General features: G+C 41.1%; 1 pseudogene; it reads left to right on the top strand.

Annotated features, from left to right (window-relative positions):
* Positions 1 to 14,845: 14,845 nt before the first annotated feature.
* LOC116747087 lies at positions 14,846 to 15,186 on the top strand (annotated as a pseudogene).
* Positions 15,187 to 17,172: the final 1,986 nt, after the last annotated feature.

The raw sequence follows: 17,172 nt of genomic DNA, 5'->3' as shown, positions 1-17,172 counted from the left end.
CATAAATAGAAAAGCGCTAAATTCATTAACTTGAGATATCTGGTTTTCTTCAATTAATGGTAATCTTTTGATTATCTGGTATTTGTTGCAAAACTCCATATATATCCTGGCTCCTCCCTTACCTCTTCAGAACAGTCCCTCAGAGCTATCTGAGAGGCTGTCTTCCAGGCTTGAAGTCCTCAGAAAGACCACCAAATAAAACATACTTTTCTCAACTTTTAGGTTGTGCAGTTTTTTTTCAGTTGACATACACTATGCAGAAACTGCTAGTTTTCTACCCCATATCCAAACTCCCTTCCTTAGCAATAGAACCCAATTTTTATTAAGGGCAGAAATGGCCCACTTAGGCTGGAAGACTACTTCCCAGGCTTCCTTGCAACTAACTATGGTCATCTGACTACATTCTGGGCAATAAGACTTACTGGCAGAGAAGAGGAAAAGAGTGGCTGATGGGAGAACCAAAAGTATCTGCCCCCTTCACTAGCCTCAAGGAACCCACACACAGTGAGAGATGGGTGCATAACACAATTCATGGTGTGTGTTATATTCTATTGTGTACAAAAGGCTATAGGGATACAAAGTGGGAATTATTCACTCTAATGTTGAAGGTGTTTTCCGAATGTTACATAAGCAAATGGATTTCAGAGCAATGCCTAGTGACCAGTTGTGTGACTTTCAGCAAATACACCACCTCTCTGAGCCTGGGTTTTCTCATGTTTTAATGGAAAAATAAATCCCACCTTGCAGAACTACTGTGGGGATTCAGTGAGGTTAACTGTTTAAAGCAAACAGTAGGGAGCCAATCATATGGCAAATAATCCAAATCTGGCATCCCCCTTTCCAGTTGTTTCTCTTAGAGAACTAAAGCCTGTGGTGCAGAGCCAAAGAGATTGCTGCTGAGAAGGATGGGGGTCTGATAACCTGTTTAAGTGCTTTCACTCCCAGAACAATTTGATAAACCATTCGCTTGCACAGGGATCTTAGTTTCTGCCCTCTGACTGAAAGCAGATCTTATTTGGAAAAGCGGGAATTTCTTAACCATGAATAGAATACTCATTGATTAATATGATGTTGCTCATGCCCACTGAGATACTGGAGATGTTCCCTCCCCACCACCATGCCAACCACACCCAGTGGGGACCAGGGAGTGGGGAGCTAGGAAGAAGGGCATTTAAGAGCTCTTAGTCTGTTTTTATGTGTTTGGCAAGTGTCCCACACACTTTATTGTCTTGGTTTATGAGGCAAACTTGGCCAGGAAGATCACCCATGACCTTCAGGAAACTGGATGACAAGGGAATAAAAACAGATTGTTCAGCATGGAGTAAGGTCTCTTTATCTGTAGTTCTCCTCCACCACCAAATTATAGGCATGTTCTCCTAGAAAAAAAAATACACAGGACCTTCCTCCAGGACTTCCCAGTATGAGACTGAAGGATCCAGCAGGGACCAATCAGGCCTCAAGTGAACAACAACCCATTTTTATACATAACACTGTAACCATCCTAAACCAACTTTCAACTGCCAATTTCAGGCTCTTATATATCAGATCAAAAACATTATCATGGGGACTTCCCTGGTGGCACAGTGGTTAAGAATCTGCCTGCCAATGCAGGGGACATGGGTTTGATCCCTGGCCCGGGAAGATCCCACACGCCATGGAGCAACTAAGCCCGTGCACCACAACTACTGAGCCTGTGCTCTAGAGCCCACAAGCCACAACTACTGAAGCCCACGCGCCTAGAGCCTGTGCTCCACAACAAGAGAAGCTACCAAAACGAGAAGCCTGCGTACCGCAACGAATAGTAGCCCCCACTCGCCGCCAACTAGAGAAAGCCCGCACATAGCAACAAAGACCCAACACAGCCAAATAAATAAATTAAATAAGTAAATTAAAAAAAACATCATGGTACCACCTAGACAGTGCAAAAAAGTGAAAATATTAATTCTATTGACAAGAGGTGTGGGATTTATAAATTTAATATATTTATATGAAATATTTAAATTAAATTTATAAATTTAATATATTTGAGAAAAACAAAGGCACTTATTAGGGGTGTTAAAAGTGGCAAATCTTTAGTCTTAGTGGTATGTTTAGCTCGTTAACTGTATTTCCAACTGTGAATACAACTATAAAATTAAAGAGCATATATGAAAATTAAAGAGCATATATGAAATGTTGGGAAGATAACATCAGAGATGATTGTGGATAAATGTGGATAAATGGTATTATTTGAGACTATAATATATTTCAGCTGTTGGGTTTATAGTCCTCACCTTATAGCAGATATGTCTATTTGGGGATGTGCTAAACTTTCACACAAGCTTTAAGGAATGTCTGTGTGGATTACCTGCAATCCAGCTTCTTCCATAGCCACGTCCAATCGTGTCCTACACGGTGGGATTTAGTCAAGGCAGCACAGATCCAGGTGGAGTCTCACCAGCAAGTGCCAAAACCAAGCATGCGTGGAGTCAAATAGAATCAGCCCGGAAGTCAGGTCAAAATGGGGCCCAAGTCCACAAGCCCAGGAAGCCTTGAGGGTGGCAAGAAGAGTTAGGAGGTCACTCCTGCCAGACTGGCTGCTGGGACTGAGAACAGAGGGAGGACGCCTCCTCACAATAGATCTGAACAAACCTCCATGAGCAAACACAAGAGTCTCCACTAATTTAAAGAAGCAGAAATAAGTCAGTGCCTAATGTACAGAATAGGTTGTTCCAGAAATTCCTTATTTGAAAAAATTGAGAAATTTGAACTACGATTTAGACTGGTCTGATCTGGAAATCCCTAGTTAAGAAAACACAAATTTTCTTCATAGCTAATTCTAGAGCAGTGTTGTCCAAGAGAAATATCATGCAAGCCACATGTAAAACCAAATGAAATTAATTTTAATAATAAATTTCTCCTAACCCAAGATATCTGAAGTATTATCATTTCAAAATGTAATCAATATAAAAATTATTAGTGACATAGTTTATATTACATTTGTCATACGAAGTCTTCAAACTCCAGTGTACTTTTTACACTTACAGCACATCTGAATATGAATGCTAAATTTTCATTGCAAATACTTAACTGTATTTACATCATACAATTTATAGCTTAAAAAATTGATTCACATACACAAATTGTTTCTAATATACTTAAAAGTTTCCCAGTAAATGAACTGAGTATTAGTTCCTAGCACTGCAGGAAAAAAAATAACAATAAATGGCCTTACTTTCCAGGAAAAGCACAGGGGCAACAAATGCATGACCTCTACCTCATGCTTTTGCCTTCCAGATCTTATGTAGGTGCAAGTGATTGGTGGAATCTAAATTACATCTAGAACTTGAACTGCAAGGCAGGCTGGGGAAGTTTTAGTCTTCTCGGTATAGGAAGACCCTAAAAACGAGGTTGGAATATATATTGAGGCCAATGCACCATGTGCCCATGATGTTCATTGCAACAGCATTTACGACAGCAATCACTAAATAGAAAATAGACTAAATGCACAAAAGTAAAGGGCTAGTAAAATAAAGCGTACTCTATCCAGGTAATGAAATAACATGGTCATTTTGGGGTTTGTTTTAAATATTTATTTTATTTATTTATTTGGTTGTGCCAGGTCTTAGTTGCGGCAGGCGGGCTCCTTAGTTGTGGCATGCATGTGGGATCTAGGTCCTTGACCAGGGATCGAACCCATGCCCCCTGCATTGGGAGCGCAGAGGCTTAACCATTGCGCCACGAGGGAAGTCCCACATGGTCATTTTTGAAGGACATTTTATCAATGAAGTGAAAAATCTTACAATATGTCACTTACCAAAATAAAGTCTGAACAAAAAGCAGTACATTCAATCTGATCCCACTTTTAGGGACAACTAGGGAAATTTAAATATGGCCTATGTATTATTTTTGCAGGTATGATAATGGTACTGTGATTATGTCGGAGAATGTCTTTGTTCTTAAGAAATGAATGCTTTAGTGTTGTGAATTTTTTAAATTACTTTCAAATAATTCAGAATAAAAGCAGAGAGAGAATGTTAACTAGGAAATGATGAATGATGGAAATCTAGGAAAATGGTATATGGGCATTCATTGTACTACTCTTTTAACTTTTCTGCTAGCTAAAAATTACTCAAAATAAGAATTGGGAGAGAAAAATGCTGGGGAACAGTGGCTAGTTTTATTTATTTGCAAGGCTGTTCAGAGTTCAGGCTATTTCCTTTGCCAGCACCACATCTTTAAAAATGTGTGCTCTCAGAATGCATGTATACAATGTTGTCATCTCCAGTAACCCAATATGGCTTTAGGCTGCTCTTTCCTTATTTTCCCATTCTTTTAATGTGTTTTGAGAAACTACAACTGTTCCAGAGAACATCTGTGTCTCTCTTTCTCTCTCTCCCCCTCCCTCCCTCTCCCTCTCCCTCTCCCTCTCCCTTTCTCTCTCTCTCACACACACACACAGACACACAAAATAATTAAATCAGTGATGTCAAATGCATGGCACATATGCCACCAGAATCCCTACCAAGCAATGGCAGTCATCACTAACTGATCAACGTACTCTTTCCTGCCAAACCTCATTATACATCAGAATCCTGCTAAACACAGCTCTCCAGGTAACTTTGATTAATGCATGGGAGCTGGCATGTGAGATTAAACCTTTGCCACACATTTATTAGTCTACTTTAGCAAAACCTTAAAAAAAGCTATGATTGTCCTGAGTGTCTCTAAGGTGGCTACGAAAGAAAGAGCTCAAAACCTGGAGCCAAAGACCTGAACTCAAATCCATCTTCTGCCTCTTACTCCTTGAACCTTGGGAAAATCTATTAAAGTTCTTTGGCCCTCAGTTTCCCCATCTGTAATGAAACCTTCCTCACAGGGGTATAAGGTAGTTGAAATGAAATAACGGACACTTTGTAAATGCCAAAGACATTTACATATGAAGAGTGGCATCAGGAAAAATGGAAAATTCACTATTGGAAAAGCCATTGCTGGAGTATTGATTGTAATTCAGAAAGGAGGATGAATTCTAAGGGCCTAAAGTGTTTTTTTTCTTTTTTTTAAGCCAATCCAGAAACAGGGCAAATTCTGAGTGCTCCTTCTCAGTATCCTTTGCTGGTTCTTCATTTCTAACTTTTGAAAGGGCTCAGTCATCAGATATTTTTTGCCGTTCGCACCATAGGTGACGTCCTCTAATCTCATGACTTTTAAGCACAATTCATATGCTGTTGACTCTCAAATTTTAAAAGTGTACCAAGATGTTAAAAAGGGAGTTTAGGGCTTCCCTGGTGGTGCAGTGGTTGAGAGTCCGCCTGTCGATGCAGGGGACACAGGTTCGTGCCCTGGTCCGGGAAGATCCCACATGCCGCGGAGCGGCTAGGCCTGTGAGCCATGGCCGCTGAGCTTGTGCGTCTGGAGCCTGTGTTCCGCAACGGGAGAGGCCGCAACAGTGAGAGGCCCATGTATCGCAAAAAAAAAGGGGGGGGGGAGTTTAGACCATGGTTTCAACACAATAGATATCAAATACTAAAGTAAGGGGCTGATGCAAATCAATATTTTCAAAGTGGTTATCTAAGAACAGTTTAACTTGGACCCCTCACTGTAATCAATGCCATAAAATGGTTCCATTACCGGAGATTGAAGGGAGGGAGAATTTGTAAAAGGTTTTCTTTGAAGAAAGCTGTGCTGTGAATAGCTCCTCTCCCTGGAGAATGGAAAGGACGGGGTAAGACCCCTCAGCTCAGACCTAGTGATAGGAGATAACTCAGAGAGCTGATATGCGTTCCCTGTAGGTTGAAGAAAGGGCGTGGGGAGAGCTGCTTAATTAACTGGAGTCTGACCCCCCACCCCAACTGGGGAATCTAAAGGTGAGAGGTTGCTAAAGCAGTGGGTTGCAGCAGAGAAGAGATTCCCCTGGGAATAGCCAAGGCACAGGGTATATACTTCCTGTGGACAGGAGGTGAGCCACACAGGAGAGTCAGCAAGAGCCTTATCATCCTAGCTCAAGTGTTTTGCCTGGTGGGGTGATGGGACTGTAAATGAGAAAGCTTGCGTGGAATGAGCTGCGGGAAAACCCACGGCAGCTGGAGGAATAGGATGCATCACCCACACCAGTGGAGTTGCCAAAAGAGAAGCCACAGCAGTGGAGCCTCCACAGAATCTACAAAAGAACCAGGGAAGACACAGCATTAAATATTAGCCAGCCCCAGAGAAAGTTAAAATCATGTTAGGACAGTCCCAGTCAAGTAAGAACTTTCTGATCTCTTTCCCCTCTACCCTCCTAGTGGAGTGTTGACACCAACTCTGGAGCAGCTGAAACCATAGCTAATGAGATGATGAGCAAGAAAGGGAAAAAAGCCAGCCATAACTTCTTCCCCAGTGGGAGTAACTAACCTGCTAAGGTGGAGGAAGTTGGAAGCAGAAGAAACATGACCTTTTAATGAAGATGTAAGTATTAAGTAACAAACTGAACTGGACATTCTTGTTTCTGAATCAAGTGTCTGGGTTCCTACTTAAGGAGAACCATGGGACTTTCTGATACCTAAGAGTGACCAGAAAAATCATGATGCCTGCCAGAGTTTTCACCCAATGGCAGGGAAAACTGTTCCTCCACTGAATCAATGTTAAAGGGACATTAGGAAACAAAATTAAAATTGCATTCCGATTGATTCCCAGAGCTGTGCTTCTTCGCAATACTTGTTATAGTGGTATAATATGCATCTCAGAATTATCATATCCAAATACAAATTCTTGACTTGTATTCCATCTCCCAGACCTATTCTTCCTACAGTCTTTCCATCTCGTTAAAACAGAACTCCATCATTCCTCTTGATCAGGCCAAAATCCTTGAAGTCATCCTTGAATCCTTTCTTTCTTTAACATCCTAGATCCGAACTATCGGCAAATCCTACAAGATCTACTTTCAGAAGTTATTCTGAATCCAACCACTTTTTACCACCACCTGACCTAAACCACAATTGTGTCTCCCTTTGCTGTTTATTCTCATCTCCCTACATTCTACTCTCAACACAGCAGCCCAAAGTGACCCTTGTAAATCATGTAAGATCTTCTCAAAAGCCTTCAAAGCCTTCATTTTTAACTTAGAATAAAAGCCAGTGTTCTTAGAATGCGTACATGATCTAGCCCTTAATCTTTTTCAAACCTCATCTCCTACCACGCCCTCTTTGCTTGCCACGATCTGACCACACTGAGATCCTTGCTTTTCCTCAAACTTGCTAAACACTCCTCCACCTCAAGACCTTTACACTTGCTGTTCTTTCTGCCAGAAATTCTCTTCCCCTTGTAGATTTCTGCTCAAATATCACCTTATCAGAAAGGCCTCTCCTGATTGCCTAATATAAATAGCAACTCCATCTTCCCCTTCTCCCCCACTCCCTTCTCTCCTACTCCTGATCTCCCTATCCTCCTCCTTTACTATAGTTATGCCCATGTCACTTAGAGCCACCTGAAATACTATGCATTTATTTGCTTGTTTATTGTCTGCCTTCCTCTACCAGCATGTCAACAACCCAAGGCTAGGACTTAGCTTGGTCCACGGTTGTGAGCACTCAATATATTTTGAGTAAATGAATAATTTATATTGAAGTACTTATATAGAGATCCTAAGCTATAATCATTTTATATTTAAAAAACTCTTCCATGGTCCCTTATAATATTTGGAAACAAATTCTGAAAATGGAGGAGAGCTGGGTCCCCTCAGCCTCCTCCTGACTCCTTTCAGGCCTACCCTCCCCTGATCCCACCTCTCAACAAGAACACATCCCCGGTTCTCACATTAGAAGACCTTCCAGGAAGTCAGACGGGGGTGGAGGGAGCCCATGGGGTCTCTCCTTGGCAACCATGGTTGCACATCAAGTATTCACTCTGACACGTGCAGGTACCAGGGCCAGATCTGGGGTTCTCCAGGCCTCTGTTCTGACTGCCAGACAAGAATGTCTGTCTCTTTTAATTTGACTTAACCTCTGTTTAATTACTAACTTGGCAGTTTCTGCTCTCTGCTTAGCTGCTTGTTAAGTATATGGCACTTTTGATAATTTAAGGTTAGAATTTAGTCTATTTTTGTAAATGAAAATCAGCCTGGAGCCAGAGTTTCCCTTTTATTCAGCAAGACGAAACAGACAGCACATGAAAGGCAGGCACACTATAATTTTGTCTTTTCTGATACATTAAAAGCAGGCCTTTGCATACTGCCTGCTTGCTGTCATCTGGAAACCTCTACTGGGCCTGTAACTATGAAGTCTAGTGCTTTCATATGATTAGCTGTTTTTTTTTCTTTCTTTCCGTGTCCAGCTTGGTTGGAAAAATTACACAGCAATGTCAGGAGACCACAATGAGAGGCAGCCTGGGGGATGCCCAGAGAGCTTGGGGACTAGGAGCTGGAGCCTAGGTTTCAGGACTGTCTCCACAGCCTCTGGGTTCAGTAACTTGAATGCTTATCTAACACAGTTTTAGGTGGATTGATGAATTCTATAATACTTGTTCATTCAAACCAACATTTATTTGGCACATCACAGATATCAGGGACAGGAGTTATACAAGTGAGAAGATATGATCACTTTCCCCAGGGAGCACTCAGTCTAATGAATAGATAAATTAGGAAAAGAGACAATCTCAGTCTTGTTATAATCAAGGTGTGCAGAAAAAAACCTGGGAGCCTGGTGATAAAAGGGAGTCAGTCTACTTGAAGGATGAGTAGGTATTTACCAGGATTCAGTATGTGGGCTCAGGACAGACATGACAGCCCATGCAAAGGCCTGAGATAGCCTGTGCTGAACAGAAAAAGGAAAATTGGGCTTCCCTGGTGGCACAGTAGTTTAGAATCTGCCTGCCAATGCAGGAGACGTGGGTTCCAGCCCTGGTCCGGGAAGATCCCACATGCCACGGAGCAACAAAGCCCGTGCACCACAACCATTGACCCTGCGCTGTAGAGCCCACGAGCCACAACTGCTGAAGCCTATGTGCCTAGAGCCCGTGCTCCGCAACAAGAGAAGCCACCGCAGTGAGAAACCCGCACACCAGAAAGAAGAGCAGCCCCCACTCGACACAACTAGAGAAAGCCCGCACACAGCAACGAAGACCCAACGCAGCCAAAAATAAATAAATAAATTAATTAATTAATTAAGTTTATCAAAAAGAAAAAGGAAAGTTCACTGTAGGCTATGTGTGAGGGGGGAGCAAAGCTGAGGAGAGTGTGGAGGCAGGGGGATAAGAGGAAAAGCAAAGAAAGTGAGGTTTGACCCTTTAGGTTAAGGACCAATGGTGAGGTTACAGAAAAACTTGAGGTCATGTGGTAAAATGGGCATGATAGAAGTAATAGTTAACAATTATTGGGCACTTATGACCATGTTCTGAGTACTTTCCACTTAAACCTACAGCGTTCAGAGATGCTAAGTTACTTGCCCAAGATGATTCAGCTGAGAAGAGGTGAAGATGGGAATTTAAAAGCAATCTGCAGATTCCAGAGCCTAACCCTTAACCATCACACTACCTTGCCAGAAGTTTGCAACTATTAAATGAGCTAATGGATATGAAAGTACATGGCACACTGTAAAGTTCTGTCCAAATGTAGCACTGGTGTTTTGGGGGTTTGTTTTTTTTATAAATTTATTTATTTATTTTTGGCTGTGTTGGGTCTTCGTTGCTGCGTGCAGGATTTCTCTAGCTGCGGCGAGCGGGGGCTACTCTTCGTTGTGGTGTGCGGACTTCTCATTGCGGTGCCTTCTCTTGTTGTGGAGCACGGGCCCTAGGTGCGTGGTCTTCAGTAATTGTGGCACGTGGGCTCAGTAGTTGTGGCTCACGGGCTCTAGAGCACAGGCTCAGTAGTTGCGGTGCATGGGCTTAGTTGCTCCGTGGCATGTGGGATCTTCCCGGACCAGGCTCAAACCCGTGACCCCTGCATTGGCAGGCAGATTCTTAACCACTGAGCCACGAGGGAAGTCCCTACACTGGTGTTTATTAGTTTTGTTACAAGGATGCCCAACATAGGAGCCCTTTCTTCATTGATATTTGACAGTGTAACCCTGAGCATTTTCTCCCAGGCTCAGAATGGCAAGCAAGAAAGGCTGTGAGAGTCAGAGATCACTCCGGATGAAAGGAAAGGAAGTCTGGGCTTTCATGAGTCACACTGGGGGGATGGAAGAATGATAAAAATCAAATGAAGGAGCCCTTCTGAAAGCTTAGCCTTTGCTGGCACCTACTAGTGCCCATGACAGATGTGCCAGCTTCATGGAGAATTACCCCCTGGAGGATAAATGCCCCAGGGCAGTTGTACATGTGAAGGGGATGGTGGGGGGAGGAGGGGAAGAGTTGCAACTGGTCTAACAGGCTGGGAGACCTGAGAGGCTGCCGTGCATCTGTGGAAAAATAAAACTTCAGCCTGGAATTCACTAATCATAACCATTACTTAGCACCACCTATGGGCATGCACTGCACTGCACTGAGGGTGTCACACACCTTCTCCGGAAACAGCAGAAGCCCCAACCCCACCAGCTCAGCAAAATGTAATTCTCTTTGTTTTAGAGATGCAGATAGCTCTAGGAGATTACTTGATTGGACCAGGGTCGCATAACTAACTAGTAACTAGCAATCCTAATTTAGGATCAAAGTTGAATTTAATTCATACTCTTTTTTTACAGCACCAGGATTCTTCCAAAAGACATACATTCAAAGCTTAATTCTCCCAATTATTATGTCTGTGATCCTGGCCCTCTCAATTCATTACTGGGAGTTTTGTGTTGACTGATTGAAGAGTTGATATTCCTGCCTCATTCCAGAAGAGGTTTACATCTTAAATCCTTATCTGCAATACGGGTAGAAACCCCTCCCAGTGTGTTTGTAGAGATTCGGAAAAAGGGATTAGGTCTGGAACACCAATAACAACATAACTGTCTCTAAAACCTGAAGACCTGCTACCTCATAAAATATATCTTTGAACTTCATGACTCCAGATAGAAACGGGAATTCTAAGTTGCCCCCATGAAATGTTTCCAAACTTATTGATATGGAAACCACTGTCCTAAGGTCACGTGTCAGTTAACATTCACATCCTGAAAAATTCTCTTCACCCTGTGTGCCCAAAGAAAGATCTAGAAAACTCATTGTCTAGAGCTCAGTTGAAATTTAAAGGAAACAAAGATACTAGATTGAACCATGTGAAATTACCATTACCAAAGGGGTTCGACATAATGCAGGTCTTCGACATAATTAATGCAGGTCTTCAAAAAGACAGTACCATTATCACTGCAGAATGATTGGGCAAGCCCATCCTGGGCCAAATGTCAGCAGGCAGGCATAAGAATCATCTGGGTGACTGTTTAATATGCAGATTATGGGCCCACCCACAGATCCAGTACTGAGGTTGGGGTGAGGTAGTTCAGGAATCTGGCTTTTTAAAAGGCATCCCAAGTATCCCAAGACAGAAAGACTGCTCTAGGGGACTTCCCCTCGAGCATCTCCAAACCGGAAGAATATTCTGTTCCCAATAACTCTAAAGACAGCATCTCAAGATGCTGCACTTCTCAAAGGGCATCCTTCGTCAGCTTAAGGGCAGGTCAGTTTGAGGACCTCTACTGTAAAAGTAGGCAAGCACCTGGTGACAGTTTCAAATCCATCCTCCACAACTTTCTAGCTGTGAGAAGTCTCTTTTGAGTGCCCAGCTTTTTTGTTTTAATGACCCACCCCTCCTTTTGTTGTTTTCTTTATTTTATTTTGTTTTGTTGCCTGAAATTAATGATTATTGCAAGGGAATCTAGACCACTTTTTGAATAGCTGCATTTGGGTAATGTACCCATTGCTCTACCCTCCAGGAAAGAATTACTGTGGCTCCACTAGATGGTTTAGCGACTATTTATGCCCATCTTCCACATCGCAGACACAGACCAAAGCTTAATTATTTCTACCATGTTTGTTTCACTGCAGAATGGTAACATTTACAAGGACATGGGTTTTTCCTCTATCCTATAATTTGGATTGTTTAGTTTTCCTTTTTGGACTTCTTTGATGCTGCTGAAGAAAGAAGTCCACAAATATCTGGAGAAAGGAAGAGAGTGGGCTGCAGGGGGCAGAGTAGGTGGAAATGTTGTTTGCTTCTCTGTCTCCTCGGCCCCCCCCCCACCACTTCCCCTAGCTGGACTAAGCTATCTCCTTCCTATTTCTGCTTTTCTGCCTCTTACAGCTGGGCTGAAATATGTCAGCAGTATCACTGACTTACTATGAAACATTGAGTGGGTCTCTTTCCCTCTCCAGGCCTTGCTTCCCATGTAAACAGTGAAGGTATACAACCAGACAATCTCTAAATTTAGTAACTTTCTTTAGCCCACTGGACTGTCGCTCATTCCTCTGTGACAGCCATGTGACTTGGGTCAACTTATTTGACCCATCTGATAGACCGTCAAGATGAGTCACAGCCTTCTCTTTTCTATCTCTGATGAATAAAAATAAGTTGCTTCTTTATACCCAAGGCATGAAAATAGTAACCAATCCATGTTCCCTCCGAAGTCCCTGAGTTTCAAAGATGAGACCATTACTGTATTAAATTCTCCAAAGAGTTTCCAAGGCTTTAAATCGTCTGTCACATCCCTGACACACCCACCACACCCATTACCACACCACTAGCCCCAATGCAACCTTAAAACCTTCTTGGGTTAATTTCTGCCTCTCCTCTCCCCTTTATTTCTTGCTGGAGGTTTCTATGAGAAATGTAATTCCACTTCTAGGTATGTACTCTAGAAAAGCATTTTCAAATGTCCACAATAAGACATACAGAAGGATATTCACTGGGGCCTTATTTACCATAATGAATAATCAGGAAAAAAATGTCCATCAACTAAAACAATAATAATAATAAAACTCTGAGAAATCCATTTAACAGAATACTGTGCAGCACTTCAAAAGAATGAGGCAGATCCAAAAGTACTAATACGGGTAGACTGATAAGACATATTGTTGAGTAAAAGAAGCATGCCAAAGAATGGTGTGCATAGTATAACTTTTATGGAAAACAAATAAACTGTACATATTCTAAGTGTGTGTGTGTGTGTGTGTGTGTGTGTGTGTATATATATATATATGTACCTATACATACACATACATACACACACATATACATAGCAGACATTTGGAAGGATGTGTAACAAACTGGTAACGTTGTTTACCTCCAAGGAAGGGATGGTCAAGGGGACTTTGTGTGAAATATTTTAATATTTTTGCTCAAAGGTTATAATCATAAATTACTTAAGAAATTTAAATTAATTTGAAATAATACAGCCCTTAAGTATATAACAATAGCACAAGAAATGGGGGGAAGGAAAAGTTCTTACTCTATACATGAACTCGTATAACATAATTTGAAGATGACTGTTCAAAAATGTGATAAAGATGAATATTAAATAACATAAAGATAAAATTTTATTAGAAAAAAGAAATTTAACAAAGAAGACAAGAGTGAAGAGAAAACAGAACCATAAAAAGTAATGCACATGCAGGTTAGCAAAGAGAAGGGAAAGGAAGAAAGAACTGATGGAACAAATATAAAATGACTAGCCAGATGGTAGATTTAAATATAACCATATCAATAGTAGAAATGTAAGTAATCTACACACCCCAATTAAAAGGCAGAGACTGTCAGACTGGATAAAAAACAAGACAACACATTATGCTGTCTACAGGAAACTCACCTTCAATATAAAGACATAAAAAAGTAAAAGGTTAAAACGATGCAAAAAGACAGACCATGCACACACTAATCAGAGGATACTAGACAAAGTAGACTTCAGGACAGGAATATTACCAGAGATAAAGAGAGTCGTTACATAATGATAAAGGAGACAATTCACCACCAAGACATAAGAATCCTAAATGTATATACACCTAAGATTGGAGCTTCAAAATGGCATGAAGCAAAAACTGCTAGAACTCAGAAGAGAAGCAGACAATTCCATGATTATAGTCAGACACATCAACAACCCTCTTAGTAATAAAAGAACACAAAAGAAATTAGTAAGGACACAGAAGACCTGAACAACACTGTAAACCAACTTGACCTAATTGATATTTATGGAGAATTCTGGTCAACAAACAGCAGAATACACATTCTTTTCAAGTACAGCTGACCACTGAAAACCACGGGTTTGAACTGCACAGATCCACTCATAGGCAGATTTTTTTTCAAAAGTAAATACTAGAGTACTACACAATCCCTGATTGGTTGAAACCATGGATGTGGAACCTTGGATAAAGAAGAACCTTGGATACGAAGGGCTGGCTATAAGTGAGTCATATGTAAATATGAAATAGTCACCAAGAGTATACTGGGTCATAAGTCAAATCTCGACAAAGTTTAAAAAACTGAAATTGTACAAAGTATGTTCTCAATACTTTGAATTAATACTTTGAATTCACAACATAATTAAATTAGAAATCAAGAATAGAAAGATAGGGCTTCCCTGGTGGCGCAGTGGTTGGGAGTCTGCCTGCCGATGCGGGGGGCGCGGGTTCGTGCCCCGGTCTGGGGGGATCCCGCGTGCCGCGGGGCGGCTGGGCCTGTGGGCCGTGGCCGCTGGGCCTGTGCGTCCGGAGCCTGTCCTCCACGGCGGGAGAGGCCACAGCGGTGAGAGGCCCGCGTAACGCATAAAAAAAAAAAAAAAAAAAAAAAAAAAAAAAAAAAAAAAAGAATAGAAAGATATTTGGAAAATTTCCCACACTTCTAAATCACTCAAAGTCAAATGATAAATTATAAAAACTTGACTTGAAAATGAAAACACATGAAAAGTTGTGGGATATAGATAAATCAGTGTTTACACGGAAATTCAAAGCATTAAAAATTTATAGGGATAGTACCCCGGTAAACATGGTAAACATTCCTAAGACCCACTAGACTTTCTATAAGAAGTGTGACTTGCACAACCCCACAAAATGACATGGTACAAGAAGGGCAAGGATTCTGGCCTGTCCCAGGAAAGCAGTGTTACCACAGGAAGTAGAGTGGCTATGGTGAGCAGGCTAAGTGGATTTTCCGGCAAAGGCTAAAACTACAAAGAAAATTGTGCTAAGGCTTGAATGCTTAAGCCCTATTATACATCTAAAAGAATGCCAGCTATTGATAGATGCATGCATTATGAACTGGGAAGAGACAACAAGAGAAGAGGCCAAATCATCCCATTCTGGGCTTCACCTTTTGTTTTATTATAAGGGAAATAAAATCTTGAGGTTATGTTAACTTCAAAAAAATAAGTTTACATTAAGAAGAAAAGAATGGTCTCAAATCAATGCTCTAACGAGAATTCACCTTAAGAAACTAGAAAAAGAAAGGCAATAAAAACTCAGAGCAAAGAGAAGAGCAGAGCAAAAAACCTGAGCAGAGCAAAAAACCTGAGCAGAAATCTATGAAATAAAGCCAGAAAAACAAAGAAAGAAAATCAATGAAACCAAAAGTTGTTTCTTTGGAAAAAAAAATAGGCAATTGATAAACCTCTACTCAGACTGATCAAGAAAGTGAAGGCACAAATTACCAACACCAAAAATGAAAAAGGGGAAATCACCAGATCTACTAACATTAGAAGAATAAGAAAATATTATGAACTATGCCAATAAATTCACCAACTTGGATGAAATGGACAAATTCCCTGAAAAAAAAACACAGCCCTGACCTACTGTAGTAGACTGTGAGAACTCTAGTATTTATCTGCCTAAGGAACTCCAGGTAGAGAAATCAAAATGAGTAAGGAGAAAAAAGAACCCTCCTACACTGTTGTCGGGAATGTAAATTGGTGCGGGCACTATGGAAAACAGTACTGAGGTTCCTTTAAAAACTAAAAATAGAGTCACCATGTGATCCAGCAATCCAAATCCTGGGCATATATCCAGAGAAAACTCTAATTGGAAATGATACATGCACCCAAATTTTCATAACAGCACTATTTACAATAGCCAAGACCTGGAAGCAGCCTAAATGTCCACTGACAGATGAATGGATAAAGAAGAGGTGTGTGTGTGTGTGTGTGTGTGTGTGTGTGTGTGTGTGTGTATGTAATATATATATATATGTATATATATATATATAATGGAATATTACTCAGCCATAAAAAAAGAATGAAATAATGCCACTGGAAGCAACATGGATGGACCTAGAGATTATCATACTAAGTGAAGTCAGACAGAGGAAGACAAATATTATATGATATCACTTATATGTGGAATCTAAAAAAATGATACAAATGAACTTACAAAACAGAAATAGACTCATGTAGAAAACAAACTTATGGTTAACAAAGGGGAAAGGCGGGGAAGGATAAATTAGGACTTTGGTATTAACAGATACACACTACTATATATAAAATACTGATATATAAATGACAAGGACCTACTGTACAGCACGGGGAATGACATTCAATATCTTGTGATAACCTATAGTGCAAAAGAATCTGAAAAAGAATGTGTGGGCATACTATATATATATATATACACAAAATCTGAATCACTTTGCTGTACACCTGAAACTAACACAACAATGTAAATCAACTATACTTCAATTAAAAAAACAATGAGTCAGGGCTTCCCTGGTGGCGCAGTGGTTGAGAGTCCGCCTGCCAATGCAGGGGACACGGGTTCGTGCCCCGGTCCGGGAAGATCCCACATGCCGCGGAGCGGCTGGGCCCGTGAGCAATGGCCACTGGGCCTGCGCGTCTGGAGCCTGTGCTCCGCAACGGGAGAGGCCACAACAGTGAGAGGCCCGCATACTGCAAAAAAAAAAAAAAAAAAATGAGTAGGGACGTGGAAGCACTGAACAAAACAAGTGTTTCTACTGGAGTAGCAAAACACAGAGTTTAGAATAGCAGAAGCTAAAGAAGTAGAAATCAGCAAGTAGAGGATTGGTTAAGATCAGAGATTAGTTAAGAAGCCATGGCATAATTCGGTGAATGATGATGAGGGTCTGAACTACCAAGGTAGTAGTAAGAATGAAGAGAAGATTAAAATTTGAGAAATAGGTAACCAATAAAATAAACAGAATTGGTGACTGACTGACTATGGGAAGGATGAAGGAGGAGGAGGAGCACAGAAGGGCTCTTATGCATTGGGCTTGGGGACCAGGTGCTACTAATTCATACTGGGACTAGCCAAGCAATGGTGGTTGATGGCAGAGGAAGATCATGGTCTACATTTATGGAAATCAAGGTT

This window comes from Phocoena sinus, chromosome X (assembly GCF_008692025.1).
Source record: "Phocoena sinus isolate mPhoSin1 chromosome X, mPhoSin1.pri, whole genome shotgun sequence".
Classification (NCBI taxonomy): Eukaryota; Metazoa; Chordata; class Mammalia; order Artiodactyla; family Phocoenidae; genus Phocoena; species Phocoena sinus.
Note: the sequence above shows the minus strand (reverse complement) of the source record. Positions and strands in the feature narration are given on the sequence as shown.